Below are 16,557 nucleotides of genomic sequence, written 5' to 3'. Positions count from 1 at the left end.
AATATTGAACATCTTTGATGAAAGTCATCCCAACCTTATTTAGTCTCATGTGGTTAGCCAGATGATTTTCCAAATGCATTTTGGTTCTTCTGTTCCAATAGACAGATAGATCTTACAGGAAGAGTAAATAGGGGGCAGGGAGGCAGAAAACTGAACTGTTTCATTAAACCACTTCTTAATAAGTGGTTATGCAATAGAAATATACTGGCTCTGAAGGCTAAATGATTTCCTGAAACACACAGCAATCTTCAGGTGTTTTTCTTCAATGTCAAAGCCACATCACTGAAATTTAACAGTTATTTACCTTTCACAGATAGGCAGTGATACAGATGACCACAGGGACTGACTTGGGTAACCCCTGTCCTCTAGGATTATCATTCTACCAGATTCTAACCCGATTGAGTCCCCCACAAGAGGCATTCAGCATGATAACACGCCGTTCCTGATCCCCTCAATCCTCTGCTGTGGTAGCTTTTCTCCGCTCCTAATAAAAAGCTAGCTTCCATCAGCAATGATCACATTTAGGCTGTCTGTGTTTCCCCAAACCTCGTCCTGTAGACTGTCTGAAACAGTAGAACTTGAAATATGCAGTTCAGAGTAGGCTGCTCAGCCCATCATTCTTGTCTGGGTGAAGGTAACTTGTGATCCCAGAATCTCATTCAACTATTTTTTAAAAGATTCCAAAGCATGTGCTTCAGTAGTTTACTCCAGATGCCACCTACCTTTAATGTGTAGTAGTGCCTCCTCTTTCAGTCCTGTTCCTGAATTTCAGTGTGACTGGCTTCCTAATAAATTCGTTGAACTCATTTTTAGGAATAGATCTTTTCGATGTTTTCTTTGCACTTGCCCTACATGCTGGATTGTAGGTGTGTAACATGCCCAGCCATGTTACTGACAGGACGGTTCAGTCTGTCATCAGTTTCTAAACAGTTCTGAACAGGTGACCAGTTAATGAGGAACAGACATGGGTGTGAATTGCACTGTATCAAGCACTCCCATGACGAGCATTCCTGGTTTTTCATGGATCCGATTGCTTAAATTACTATATCCCAGATAAAGCAAATAGATTGCTTAAAAAATGGTGCTGTTGGCCCAAATAAGCTTTCAGATTTCAGCTAGAATTAAAACTGAAAGCTACAGGAGGTTACCAGGACAAGGAGCGTGATGAATGGCTATAAGTCTTTCACACTAAAGACTTTAACTCTGTCCGTGAGGTGCAGCTTCCCATGTGAGACACGCAGAAGATATCTCTCTATACTTGGATGCATTGTCATATGATGTAAGGGTGATGTTTGGCTACCTACCCGTTCTATACACAGAACTTTGTAAGCATTACTTATGTACATATTACCTCCACTGCAAAACATGACTGTAGCGTGACTTTGAAAGGCAGGTTTGGAGCATTGATTAAAAAGGCATAAAAGTGTGAGGAAAATTAAAAACGGTTGGCAGCTTTGCAACATGGAAAACTGCAAAATTGTAAATGTCAGCTGTGTGTCTTGTATGGATTTTGCCAAGATTATTAAAATAAAAGTCAGTTGACTGCTTCACACCAGGTGACTGATTTCCCAAACAGTTGCTGAAAAGTGAAAGCGGCTCAAAAGCGGTCTACAGTAGCACAGTGAAAAACATAATCCAGTAAATGGTGCAACAGATAGAAAACACAGTTCAGGAATGCAGCGTGTAATGAGCAGCTCTGCGGCACTTGTTCAGAGCTAGTGGAGGCTGTACTGTAGGTGGTGTCTGGCCGACGCAGCCGGGAGAGAAGGGGTTACAGCTCAAGTCCTGGAGCGCTCGCTGGCTCTTAGAAAATGGAAAGGTTAAAAGATGTGGTAACAGCCTGACGCACAACTGAAAAATGAAGGGATTGCAGCATTTCATTATTTTCAGTAAGTCGTGGAAATGATGCCAGCAGCGGCTTAATCACAGAGACATTTTATTAGTTAACCCAGGAAAACACTTAATAGCTTACAATCACTCTCTCAGCTTTGGGTGAGGCTATCCTGTGCTAAAACTTTTTTTTCTCTCTCTCTGTAAACACTGGCAAAACCATTTTTTGTTGATTTCTGTTAATAATCTGTTTTTCTGAGATGTGTATATTTCATTGATGAATAGCAGCTAGCAACTGCTCTTGATTTGTATGTTGTGCAACAACATTCTCATTTAATCCTACTTATTATTATTCATTTTTTTGGCGGAATGCTTGTTTTGACGATTTGAGCCTCTAGCACTCTGGGTTTTTTTTTTTCATTAGATTTTTCTTACCACAGACAGATCAAGGAGACGTAAGCCTAGAGACTTTATGATTTACTCCTTACGGGGAGCTGCCGATTCTCTCCTAATAACAGAGCCCAGCAGTCTTGGCCTTGTTTGTTCTGCTGTAGAGGACCATTAAGGTTGATTTCTGTATCGTAGAAATTCAGGCCGTGACCGAGATTTGCCACAAACCCAGAGTGACCGCGACTCGCCTGCTGCAAGAGGATCACATTAGGACTGACCAGAGAGAAGAAGGTCATCCTTAAAGGGAGTGGTCTGCAGGTAAGCTGTTTTATTGTGAGAGTCGTGGTGTATTAACTGCATCCCCTGTGACAGTCAGCTGAGCTGTACGCTCGCAGCACGGCAGTCGTGACAAGCGTGAACGGGCGCAGAGAGGACTGGTCAAGTGTGCCAACTGTGAGGAGGCCATGACCAGGCTTGGCAAACGCATAGGAGATAAAAGCATAGGAGACTGATACCAGCGCACAAATCCAATATCAAATCATAAACGCGAAGCGACTCGGAGCGGGAGCCACTCGCTCTTCTGCTTCAGCGGCGAGACGTGTGGTGTCTTTCTCCGAGAGCCCTGGTGGACGGAGCCTGCTGCTGCCCCTACAGGAAGAGCTTCGCGCAGACACGGCCGCGCTCAGCCATCCAGCGGCTCGAGCGGCACATTGTTTCAAAAAAGGAAAGAAAAACAGCTTGGCTTCCCCCCCCTTTTTTTTTTGGCTTTCCATTCAAGTCAGGGGGAAAGTCTCCTTGAGAAAATAATAGAAAAGGCTGGAGTTAGAACGAAAATATTTCCTGAGAGGAAAACGATTTGTTATTCTGCCTGTTTGCCGCTTGTACTGCAAGATATCCCCCCCCCAGCCCAGTTGTACTTGGAAATCTTTATGTTTTCTGTTCGGGGGGGCAGGGTGGAGGAGGAGGGGGGGGATATCTGAGTGCTTTTCTTCTTCATGAAAGACGAGGGACTCCTGTGGAGAATGCAGCCGAGCGGCGTGCCAGTCGCCTCCAGGAGCGCTTCCTGTCGTGGCTCTATAGGTTTAACCTCCCCGGGGACCTGGCCTCCCGCCGCTGCTCAGCCCCGCCCGCCCCTCTGTAGTGACAGTGCGCCGGGTTTGCAAGGTGGTTTAGAACCGTGCCGCCGCCGCCACCCTTGCCGACTCCGCGTCTGAACGTTTACCGTAGTAAAGCGCGGTACGGTATCATGGCAGGCGTGCTGCGAAGCTCAGTGAAACCAAACCTTCAAATCGCCTCGAGCCCCGCCTTAAAATACCCAACTCGCGGCTTTGGTGTTGCTCGCTTTAATGAAACATCTGTAGTGGCCGTCAGTTCAGACCTGGGGTAGTCACCCTTGCCACTGCCATTCCATGTCTTTGCTCCAGCTAGTCCTCCGGCATCTGGGCTAATAAAGCAATTTAAGGATCACTTCATTCATTCATTTTCGGGAAAAGTTAAAAGTCCTGCGTGGGATGGAAGAGCCGAGGTTAACCGCTCTCCCTGATCTAGGCCCAACACATCCTGAAACACAGAGAAAATGGGATAAAGCAAGCAATGGCATACGAGCTAGCAAGAGATCGGAGGAGGTCACCCTTGGTCCTGAAGAGCCATAAACCAGCATGTTTTATGGGTTATCGAAACTGGTTTTGTTTGAATCACTGAATCAAGCGATGTGTCCATCAGAGTGATTTAGTGATTATTTAAAAATGCAAATTCCTAGCTCCCTGCAGCTCTCAGTGAACACAGTGGGCTCCTCCTGATTCAATTGAAATAATTAACTTACTCAATCAAAACTCATGTGTCCCAAGTCTCTGCAAATTAACGGTTTTAGAGGTTGTCTGTTCTTTCCACAGAGTATGTTCATTCTACAGAACAGGGATCCGATTGTTGAATTTCATATGCACATAAAGAACATTTAAAAAAGCTGCACAATCCACTAAAAGAAGACATTCTTTATTATAGGGTATGTTTATAGTATATACTATTATATAGTATTTAATATATATATAATAATATCTGTTTAATGAATCTTGAAGCAGTATAATTAATGCCTAGCTAGATCTATTCAATCACAGTGAAAACAGAATAAAAACTATATTTTTAGTAATCTCAAAGGATGCCAAAACTCTTCACTCTCAGGGGAGCGCGCTTTACCCTTCACTATAGAGGAGCTTAAGGTGCACAATATTAAGGGAATTAAAGTGGGAATTTAGGAAGGCCAGATTATACAATCCAAAAATGGAATTTAATCAGGACACCAGAGCCGAAACTCCTATTCAAACATTACAAATGGTGTCACGAGACTGTTTCATGACCAAGCAATCGGGACCTTGATTTACTGTAGCTTCTCGCCCGAAGGATGGCGACTTTCACAGCACTTTATCCCCGCAGGCCTGGCTCAGCTTCCGCCATCTGACGAGCTCAGGCTGCAGGGTGGTACGGTAAGTCTGATGTGAGCAGAACATATCGAAGTGTTGTTAAAAGCAGGCTAAAACGTTTGTGGAACAGTTTTAGACAAAAAAAGGGGATAATTTTCCAGCGATAAGCCTCAGCAAGGGTAGCCAGCCACCCTCTGGGGAGTAAGTGAGGTAGGTGTGTTAGCACTTCACCACGGTAAAAGCGTTGACAGCGCGCAGTGCTGTTCTCATGCTTTTGCCAAGCAACTCCCATCCTTTCACCATTATTTCTCTGTGAACCCTGCTTCCTGCTGCCAGACTGCTCTCGGCCTGTGTGCGTTGTGCCTCTCTGCACCTCTCCTTTTGCCCACGATTTAGACCATCTCGCACGGTCGTAAAACTTTAAAAGGGGAGGGCCCTCTTCCCGTCGTAACTCGGGACAGGGGCAGCACAGGCGATGGCAGGGCCCAGGGCTGCGGTATGGGAAAATCTTCTGTTCTTCCAAACGTGTGTGAGAGATGTCAGGCTTTTCTTAATCCTCCAAGTGAGAGGGTTGGAAGCAGCATAAGCCCTAACAAGAGTGGCCTGAATGGAGTGGCCCCCCTGTGGAGCTGGGTCACTGAGTATTCGCGATGCACAGAAAGTCTCACAGAACCTGGGAATCGCAGTGAGCTGGACTGTTTCTGCGCCGAATAGCAGGCCTGCGTGAACTACAAGCACTACTTCTGGCACTGTTGTGAAATAATAAGCGAAAATGCTTATCCGGGCACTTTAACTAATTGAGGACTAAAAGAAACAAGTTTATGTTCATATTATAATAAGATAATGAATTATTGCACATAGTAATCTGGACTGCAATATGTGTGTGATTTCAATACATTTGATTGAAATACAATACAAGCTTTTTTATCTTATTCCGGTGCTGGGATATAATCAAACACATGCAAGGCAATATATTGAAGTGTGCTTTAGTGTAATATTTATGGCTAAACAATGGAGATGATAGTATGGCTATACAGCATGATGGTGTAGTTTAGGTGGCATACAAGCCACAGTTGAGTTTTATGAAGGCACGGAAACAAGGTGTTTTCTAATGCCGGGAAAAGCTGTTGTTAAATTTTATCTTTGACTGCATTTTCTTATATGTAGTAAAGCTGAAATGTTCTTATCAAAACAATAGGGAGGACTTTGCTGTAAGTGTGTATCAGGAGTGAGGAATGGGAGCATAGTTTTGGAATGAGTGTGCGGGGCAGTGGAAATGTCAGGCTTTGCCGCGGGAGGCCTCGTCTGTGTGTCAGCCTGTCCATCAGCGTGTCGGTGTTCCTCTCCCCTCTGCCTCAGCCCTGTCTGGAGCCCGGCCAGGCCTTGGTATTTATATCCACACTGTCAGACCGGCTATATAGTCAGACCGTGGGAATGCGGTAAAGGATTTCAGTGGTATTTTTAATGTTTGTTATTAAATATTCCCACACGGGACCGTGACCAAACCCTCTAGCCCCCCACCACCCTCTGCTCCCCCCTTTTCCGAGGAAAGGAAAGCGCCCCAGGATCCGATATCAGGCCAGCTAGTATTACACAGGGAGCCACAGGAACAACTGAACAACTGCTGCTGCTGCTGAATAACATCTCTGTGCTGCTTTCAGCAGTCAGCCCGCGCTGGGGCCCTGGAATTATTCGGGTCTTTTTGACCTTTTTCTGTTTGCTCGCAGCTCACAGACCCCACATCCAGCTGCAGCGTTTTTTTGTGTGTGTGTGTGTGTCAGTGCATCAGAATATCTCCCCAGCACCCTTCAGCTCCTTTCCAGCCTGTGCACAGAGTCACAACCGTGGCATTCAGGTTATCGGAAGACGTTCGTAACATAAGTGGCTTTTTCTTCCTCGCCTATCTGAGCTTGCAAATTCCTTGGCACGCTCTTTGTCTGCAAAAAAGTGGAAAAATGGAGACTGCGGTCTTGTGAACAGCTCCTTGTCTTGGGAATACGGAAGGGTAGCGGCACGTTCAGAATCTCGTTGCATTGCAGATGCACCAGTCGCACTCAATTTTAAACGCTGGTCATGTTTTAAAACGTTGGACAAGTTTTAGAACAGGCAGTGTCAGAAGAATGTTTTGGCTTTATTTTCTTAAACATTTTTTGAAGCAGTGACAGAAAATTAATTGTAATTTTTGAAAGCCCTTGTTTTAGTCTTTAAAAATAGAATACTGTATTATCAACTGTTAGATCTTTACTGAATTGGAGTACGCTGCTTTTTCGCATCCATAAGTTTACTCTACAGATGTCATTTTTGAAACATGCTGACAGACCAGCGCCTTTTCTAAACATTTAAAATATAATTCTGCTTTACTCTTTATTTTATTTGGTCAGTTTATTGATTTGCATTACTACTATTGTACAGTGCTTTGGGGTCTTTGAAAAGTGCCTATAAATAAAATTATGGTATTATGTTCCTGTTATGTTCCTTAAAGTTCTTAAACAAACAATTGTCTGGGCTTGTGAATAAAGCAAAAGACAGTGTGAGAACTTCAGCGAGTACAGAAAAACAAAGAGGTAAAATCTATTTTGCATTTAGCAAAAACGTCCTGTTTTTCTTTTTCACAGTTGTGCAGATGGCCCTTAACCAAGAGATTTCAGGTCATCATGGTGCTGAGCGTATTCAAGTTAAAAGGTGTTTTTTTAGGTTTCCCTTCGCACATGCGCACAATCACACAAATGCTTAAGCAGAAGGCGCCTGCAGCTCTGTTTTGGAACTGGATGCTCAGTTTCTGGTATGAACTCCTGACGTTGAGTCCCTACGCCCTCATGGCAGGGTATCCTGTTGCTCTCGATGACGAATTGCATGTACAGTAAATATTTATTTTATGGAAGACAGATGGCTGTAAAGTTTTAATTGGGTCTTCATTCTTCCTGCAGCATGCATGGGCACCAGTGGGCCATGCAACTGCATGAGGTCAACAGTGGGGCTGTCCGTGCCGCCCTGCCCCTGCCCTGCGAGAAAAAACACAGCCCCATCTTAACAGGGAGGATTAAATGGAACACGAGATTTATTTTCTGGTGAGATCTGGATATTTACCATCAATAAGTCTTAAATCCCAAGGAATTTCTTGACTCGTCTCTGTATTTCTTTTCCTCCTAAATGCTACCATATGTCTCCTTGTGGAAGTGCCAGAGTATCTGCAGTGGGGAGACTGAGGCTGGATCCTTGATAGCAAAAGGAAAAGAAGAGGTGGTGTGTGTGTGTGAGTGTGTGTGTGTGGGGGGGGGGGAGGTCAATACTCGCCATCGCCATCATCGGGTCACATCAGAGACGCAAATTAAGAATGAAATGAAAAAATCAAGTAACAAAGCATATTCCAACAAAGGAGGCAGGCAGGTCAAACCCAAGTAGCTCCCCTGTTTCTTATTACAGCCGAAACCAACAAAATGTCTGTGCAGGCGAACAGATGGCCTGGGAGCACACTCGCTTTCAATCAAGGGCCCAGACTTTATATGAATCCTAAATCTGGCTGTGCCCCCCCCCCCATACACACACCCTCAGTCTGGCTTACGTAAGCCAAAAACAGATTTTCAGTCCCCTGTCCCCTTGTTAAAACAGGGTAGTGGGGCCTTGACTTCAGGGGAAACACCTTCAGATTCATTTTTTTAAAATAGCCTTGGAAAACTAAATGTCTTTGACAAATTTATTATATAGCTGTTTCACTCAGGTACACTGAAAGAGAAAGGTTTGTGGATTAAAGATGCCTAATTTCACCTGTAAGAGTGCCAGAGGTAAAAGTTTTGTTTCAGTAAACGTCAGGGGACAGAACAAATCTGCTTCTTCTGCATAGCTTTAACTGAAGCCTGTGCAGGCCTCCTGCTTTTATTGCTATTCTGTGATAGTGGAACACATAAACAGACCTTCTTCTGGTTGGATGTTCTAGAAACAACTATTGCACTACCACCTGTGTAGTTAGAACTGAGTTCTGTAGAGAAGATTTGATATAAATTTGAGAAGTGCATTCAAAACTCAGACCAGGAGGTACTACCTTACATAAAGAGTTGTGGTTGTATGGAGCAAGCTGCCCAGCTATCTTGTTGAAGACACTTGATGTCTTTCAAGAAACAGATGAAACCCAGGGATCCTCCCCTGGTTTGTGTCCTTTCATATGATCTTTCACATGTGCTCAGCTGGAACTGAAGTTAACACGGACAGCCATGACCTCTTGGTCCCTAGCTACTATTTAAAGCCCTGCCTCTGACCCTGGTCCCTTTGCCTAAGTCAGGTTGCAGGCTGTGTTGAAACTCCTACTGGGGTTGACTTCATCTTCTTGATATTTAGTCTCTGAGCCAAGGGCGGCAGGCGTTTTATCCATCTCGGCAGACACCCTTTTTTTGAAAAGCTCTCAGTGATTTGTAGCTTAACAGGTGATGACCCTCTCTTAAGGGTCCTTAATGTTTAAAATGAACATTGACAGTTTTATGGTGACAAAGCTATAGTGTGTAAAGCATAAGAGAGGAAAATTCTTTGCTCTGAGCCATCAGAAACATTTATATTGTCAAACGCTCTTAAAGTGCTGAGCTCCAGTTCTGCTGAACAGAGGCAAGAGAAGTAACCCATGTTCAAAAGAGCTGTGGTCTGCTCTAATGGGTGGTGATGCTGACCCAGTTTTTATTCAGTCCTTATTCTTCATCACCGGCTTTTCATTTCTTTCAGCTCAGCGTATGAAACTCAGAGATCCCCTTGTGATCATTCTTCCGTTGTTCTGCAGCGTCATCCACCAAAAACTAGTTAAACACAATTACTGTACGTGTTTTTCTTCCAGATTTTAACCTATTCTTGCGTTGTAATTCTCAACCGATTATATACAGCCGGCACGTTGCAGACATTAATTTTTTTTTTTAAGGTGACCAGTTTAAGGCCCTTCTTTAAGTCTGTGAGGTGGGGTGAAGTTATGGGTTTCTAGTGTTCTGAGAGCTCTGGTGTCATTAACAGGCCAGGAGCAATGCGACTTTTGCGAAGGGGCTTCCTTGTAAAACCACAGCACCCTGCTATGGTGACAGCTGCTCTCCAGGACACCTGTACTGACTGAGACCTCTATGTCTGGGGCTGGCTGCCTGTGGTCACACTGACCTACTTTTGCAGCACCTTTCTCTGTTCTTTCTCAGAGAGGTAGAAACTTGCCAGGGGAAATTCACAGCTGTGTTTTGCACCTCCTCTGTGCTTTTTAGCTACGTGCCTAGTGTCCTTTATTCCATCTTCTTCTCGTGTTTTAAAGAGAAAGCTAACTGACAGCAGGCAAATTGACTTGAGTCATCTTCTGTTAACACTGAAGAACAAAGAAATCCTAACCTCTAACAGCTTGTTGGTTTTCTGGTTTCCTTCATGCTTACTGGGGCTTTACGGGGGGAAAACGGGATAGTTTTCAGGGTGGGTGAAGATGGTTAGACCCCACTGGATTAAGTGCGGAACACAAACAGGTCCACAGCTCTGAACCACAGTGGGTCTCGTGATTAAGGGGGTGTCAAATGTCAGAGAGGGTTGTTCCTCATTACACCCTAAGTGCCTCCTGTTCTTAGTTTTAAATGCACTTCCACAGGGTTTCCATATAGGTTGCCCTGGCCCTGTGATTTCTAATTGGTTGTGTGTTTTGCTGCGGGAGCCTTGTTGTGAAGGGGTGTTGAGTTTGTTTTTTTTTTTAGCAGACAATTCTGTTTGTAACAAAAAATGATCTCTATAAATTAGTTACCACAGTCCTGAAGTCACTTGGTGGAATTCCCCTTTTATGTGCAAGTAATGCACTCTAGGCCTCCAGTGCCCACAAGAAATCTTCTGAAAGCAAAACAGTACATTTAAAGAAATAAAGAGGTTGGTGAGTGCTAATTCAATCCGCTGCCAAGGTTTACATGCTGCGTCAGTGGCCAGTCCTCTGTAGAAACACTGCAGACGTCGAGCTCAGAGCAGGCGTTGGGGTTCTGCTCCACGTTCTGCTCCACTTTGCTGAAGCACAGTAACTCAAAGAGGCCGAGAATGCTATGGCTGAGATTGCAGACAAGATTGTTAATGTTGTGGTTGACAAAGGATTGATTGGAAAGACTGGGGTTTTTAGTTATTCTTTGGTATCAGAGAATTATGTGCTTAATGTAAGGCCTTGGTAGACATTATTTTTGTTGCTATTTTAGAGCCTTAGTTTTTTTTTAGCATTACAATGCTAAAATTAGTCAATTAGTCTCATGATATCATTTTCTGGTAATCGCTGGTGCACAGGCGTTCCGCTTATATCACTGCTGTATAACATCTTTTTTTTAATTTCCTGCTCTTTTCTCTGTGATAAAAAGATCCATCTTCAGCCTTTTTCATGCCCCCCTGTCTCTATCTTTCTTATCTCAATCTCTTTAAGACAAAAAGATCACTTCCAGCTACATAGCTACGTTGTACAGTATGTCTGTTTCTATGAGGCGATGAACTGATCTGTCCCAGATCACTGCTGCAGTGCTCCGCTCTCTCGATCTCTTTTCTTTTTCACTCCTTCCACTTCCCTGAAGGAACAGCCTTTCAGAACCGCAGACCCTGCTCGGCTGTCGCTCCTCGCGGCCACGGGTCTCGAGAAAAGAGTCTCGCCCACTTCTGCACTTCTGCCCAGCTGGCTGCAGGTTTTCTGCAGCTCTAACCGCTTCTACTCTGTGGTGTTGCATCCTGCGTAACTAACGAGGTTTTAATGAACACAACCTCCTCGATCACAGAGGGGCACGCTCTAGCTTGGGCATTTCAAACTGAATGCACAGTTGATACTCTGTTTCCTAACATGAACCTTGCCACACCTGAAAAGCGGTGTCACACACGGTCCGCAGACAGGGCCTGTCTTGTCCTGGGTTTTGCGCTTGGGGAAGAGAGCAAAGATCCGAAAAGCACATTGTTTTAAATTCCGGACTATTTTTAAATCCCAGCCTGAAAAACAACTCCTTCACGCCCTAGGGACTATTCCTGATTGGACCAGCTGGCTTCCATTTCTCTCTCGCCTCCCTCCCTCCCTCTCTCTTTTCTTTTTCTCTTTCTGTCTTACCCTTTAAGAGCGCTTAAGTGAAAACAAAAACAACATCACTGAGTGCAAACCTAAAAAAACCTTTCACACAAGTTCCTAAATATAGCTTGTGGGTTTGCTCTGCGTTTGTTTATTTTTGTATCTGAAAAAGGAGATAATTTTGGCTAAAAAAAAAAGAGACTGCTTTCTGTGTTTTCAGAAGTAGGGGATAGTTGAAAGATGATAAAGTAAGGGCAATTCTCACAAGGAGTAATATGGAATCAGTCCTTTGATAAATGCTTGTTGTCTTTTAAATCCAGTGAAATGGTTTGAGTTTGTATCTGTGCTGCAGGCATGCAATCTTGTGTGTCTGTATTGGTAAGCACAGAAATGAGGTACATGTGAGTGAAAGCATTGATCAGTGTGTAGTCTTAGACAGAGCAGTGTCCTCGTTAGTTAGGGGCTACAATAGTATACCTCACGGCAGGGCTGCAGCCTGATAGTTCTATGTTATGCACTATCCTTGTACTTTATTACAACAACTGGCATTCCATTTCTTAAGAATATAATGTAAAGCATACCAGTCCTGTTCAAATCCTGTCATACTCTTCTGGTCTGATGTTACGATTTTGTATTACTTGTCATTTTCTCTTGTATTATTCTAAGTGGGGTTCATGCCAGTAGGGCTGTCGTAACTGTTAATTTCTCTCCCCCTCTTGCTTTTGGTCATCCTCTATATGTCTGAGAGTCAGTGTGGCGTGTGCCCAGTATCTCTCTGTCACCTGTGTCAAAGCCTAACATCTCTCTGCTCTTATTTTTCTCCGTTTTAATTTGGAAATTTAAAATTTGTCTATTTCGTGGTTTTATTTTTTGGGGCGTATTATTTGTCTGAGGCTTTATCCACAGCCAATTCAATTGACTTTTTTAACATGCGATATTAGATATACAGTAGGTTCATACAGTTGAATTTGTTAGAGCATACTGGGCGCTGTACTGTACCTGGTTCACTGGTACTGCAGCAGTTTCCCCTCTCTGGGATTTGATCCATAGGAAGACCATAGCCCTAACACCTCCTCCGCGTTTTACAAAAAGTCATTCCCAGAAGAGAACAACTTTTTCCCGAGTGACTGTTTTTGAATGCTTCTACTGTATATCTGCCATCCACGGGCCACTGGGACACGAAGCACCCCCTCTAAGCACACATCGCTCATCCCTCCCTTGCAACCTCTCCTTTGACTTTTCTGTTTTTTTTTTCTTCTTTCTGTCCTTTTCTCACTTTCCCGAATTCCTGGCTCCTCTGTCTGATCCAGTCATTGTGTGCGACTGGCCCGGTTCCTTTGTAGTACCTTCCTCTCCCTCTCCCCTCTATCTCCTCTCTCTCTCTCTCTCTCTCTCCCCCATCCCTTAACTTTCCTGCCTAGCTTGTCTCTCGCTCCCTGCCTCTCCGCTCTCTGTCTCAGCGGCTGCCCCCTTCCCTCTTCAGCTCGGCTCCCAGAGGAAGGGCCGTTGGCTGGGAGAGCAGGAGGAAGTGTGTGGGGGGAGATAGGAATCCTGGAATAGGAAAAAACTCCTCAAGCCGTGATTACTGCGCCGCGCAAACACAGTCACACCGCACTGCCGGCCTGGCCTGGTCCGCTAACAAGGCAGGCGAATGCTGCATTAACATCGAGATAGAAAAGCAGTAAGTTGAGGTTAATCTGCTGCTGCTGGTGGCGAAGGGGGTTGTGAACAACGCGTGACCCTGCCCTTTGCACCGGTGCAAAGGAAAATAAGCAACGAAGACAGCACTCCACGCTGGTCAGGATGGATTGCTGTCGAGACCGTCCGTGAAGTGTTGTTGGTGAGAGCTGCAGGGGCCCAGTTCCAGCATGCAGCCCATGTCGAGTAACGGGATGCCTTTCTCCGGGGCTGCCCGCTGCTGATTCGTTTCGCAATGTGTGATAGGCTTGGGCTCGTTCGAGTAAGTGGGCTCCAGGCTCTCCGCGATGTGGACTCCCAGACAGAATGCTGTCGTTTTTTCCTCCTCGTTGGTCCAAAAAGTGTGAATGCAGGACATTAATAACCCTGGCTCTCTCATACAGTTGCCTGTTATTGTTTCCCTGGAAAAGGTGATGTAGTGGATGAGGTGTGTGTTGTGGGGGGGAGGGGGAGAGAGGGGGTTGTCAGCTTGCTGCACCGCTCAAAAACCCACTGAAAGTCTCTTTTATATTTCCTGCTTGGACAAAACAAATGACCCCACATGATAAAGAATGATCATGTAGATATTGTATGGATAACTGTAAGTACAATAACATGTACTGCATTGTAATCTTTTAACCCCACCGTTACGCTCTTAATCTTCCCCATGTCACTTCCCGTCTTTCAGATGCAAACATTCATTTTGGAGCTGGATCTGCGTTAAGTCTTTTTTTATATCAGCTTGTCGGTTTCCCCTGTAGACGTCCAGGCAATTAAGTTCCTTTCTGTTGCTGTTTAAGTGCAAAGGTTAGTTGTCATGGTGAAAAATAATCTGAGGAGAAACACTTACAGTGCATTGTGTGGAAGACGTCTATTAGGTTACACGGCAAGTGTGAAATGAAGTTATCTGCAAAGGTCAGATGACTTAATTCCATGTCATGAATGCTGTACAAGGGGACTGGTTATCTAGATATGTGGTCATGTGTCCATACTGGAGTTCAGGGGAGGTAAGCTTATCCATAAATGTTTATGTTTACCTGTATAAGTTTACAGGGTGTTCTTTGCCATTATACCACATTTTTACCATGCATTTACTTTTCTTTTTAGTGGTTTTCCCCAGTGAGAAGAGCATCATGTTTTCAACGCTTCTGTACACTGTATCATGATTGTGCCATGGTTTCTCTGTGTACTTTTCTGTTCATGGTACTGTATATCATGGCCAGGATGAGGTCATGTCCTACCTAGTACATAAAGGAGCAACTTCATTTCCATCTGTTGTTCAATTTGTTTCAAGGGCTCCTTCGAAAATATTTCTTTGACTGCGCTGTGTGCTGTGGACAGTTCTAGGGATTCTTTGTGCTTTAGTGGCAACTTAATGAGCAGGGAAAGGCACATGTATGTATGTATATATGTGGAAGGGTTATTGATTTTTTTTTTATTGCTCACATAATGTTCCTCTTCTGTCTTCGCTGATGCTTAGGTCATCCCCAAGACAAGGCTGTCCGTTCTGGGTTCTGGAGGTTTTCTAGGTCTCTTCAAGGCTTCTTCAAGGGCTCTTCAAGTGCTGGAAGATTTGAGAGAATCACTTAAATGGGCTCTGCTCATCCAATAATTTACAGCGATTTAGGCTGTTAAGAGCCTAAATTGGCATAAAAACCTGCAGGCAGTCCAATACCAGGATTGCTCATCTGTGCCCTAAAGGATAAAAAATCAAGCTGTTTTCACCACCGCGTCTCAGAGCTGAAACCCAGCAGTTAAGGAGAGAAAAACATGCTGGTGAGTCAGTGATGGGCAGTGAGAGCTGCTTTTTAAGGAAGTGCATTCACAGGGCACTTGGGTTTAGACTCTTTTGTCTTGGTTGTTTTCCCCTGGCTCTTTCTTGGCAGTTCAATTTCTTATTTATTTTATTTGTGTTTTTGCGTTGTTTGTGTATGCAAGTTAAAAATGGAATGTTTAACCAACATAAGACATTTCCTGTTTTGATTATTCCCCCCCAACTCTCTTCCCTGACACACACTTTCTCTCCCTCCCCCCCAAGCGTCCAGGGCTGTTCTGAGTGTTTCTAGTATCGTCTCCTTTAAAACCTCAAACTTCAGGTCTTTCACATTTTCCTTTCAGACTTATTTTTAACAGGGAATGAGTGACAGTGAAGTCACACTGAAGGGTGTACGCAATATGACTTTAGAAAGGCTGTCCCAAGCCTTATATCGGCAGTTCTATCCTGGATAATGTGCTGCTTTTACTTCATTTTTACGAGTCTGTGCTTGAGAAGGTATGGATGATTAAATATGTATCAAACAACATTATTTCAATGATGGTCTTTAATACATTCCTCTGTGATTGTACATCACCCTTTGTCAATCTCACTACTGAACTTGTTGTGTAACTTCTTAATATTAGTAATTAAAGTGTTATTTCATTTAATTAAACTACGACAACAATATACCTCTCATGACACCACTTGCATTTTTGTTAATTAAGGTGTTTTCCCCATCTTTGCAAATCTATATAAAACATATGTAGCTTTATTTACTGAATCACGTGAAGCCTTGTTTGTCAGGACATATTTAGCTTTCTCTCCAGTTAATTCCTCTGTTAGTCTCCAGGCTACTTTGCTGCCCATTATTTGATACAAGAAGCTCAGTATAGCTGTCTCGTTATGATTATGCAGAGAGGCCTCCTAGTTAGGCTGTTGCTGAAAGGTATTAGTAGACCAGTAGGTGGTGCTCTTCACTCTGCAAACCTTCCCTTGACAATTTTCCCATCATCCTAACTTCACAGCATTGCTGTAGAATTGGTGAGTATCTGGGGTTTGCAACTCACAGATGTTTGGGACATGCTGGTGTTTTCTCATCTTCTGCTGTGGATGCTACTGATTTGTAGAGATACAAATTTATTTGCCATTTAAGACGGCTCTCCCTAGTGAAGTGGGTGCAGCAGCCCATTAATTATGCTCATAAGTGACATTACTAATTGCAATTTAATGTTCTGTTTTACCTATGAGCTAGTTACTCTCTGGAGTAGCCCTTGCCTCCTTTTTGTTACACCATTCCTGGTGTTTAAATTCAACTACAGCAAGATATTGTCAGAGTGATTTTACGATGCAGTGAACCTGGTGACTTTCACAGAACTGCAGTTGAAGATGTAGCAGTCTTCGGGAGAAATGACAATACCAGGAAGACCGGGAACATTTTCCCACGGGCAAGGCCTTATCCCCCAGTGGGTTAACAA

This window comes from Atractosteus spatula, chromosome 1 (assembly GCF_055471065.1).
Source record: "Atractosteus spatula isolate fAtrSpa1 chromosome 1, fAtrSpa1.hap1, whole genome shotgun sequence".
In the NCBI taxonomy this organism is placed as follows: Eukaryota; Metazoa; Chordata; class Actinopteri; order Semionotiformes; family Lepisosteidae; genus Atractosteus; species Atractosteus spatula.
The sequence above is the reverse complement of the archived record's forward strand: the minus strand, read 5'-3'. Positions refer to the sequence as shown.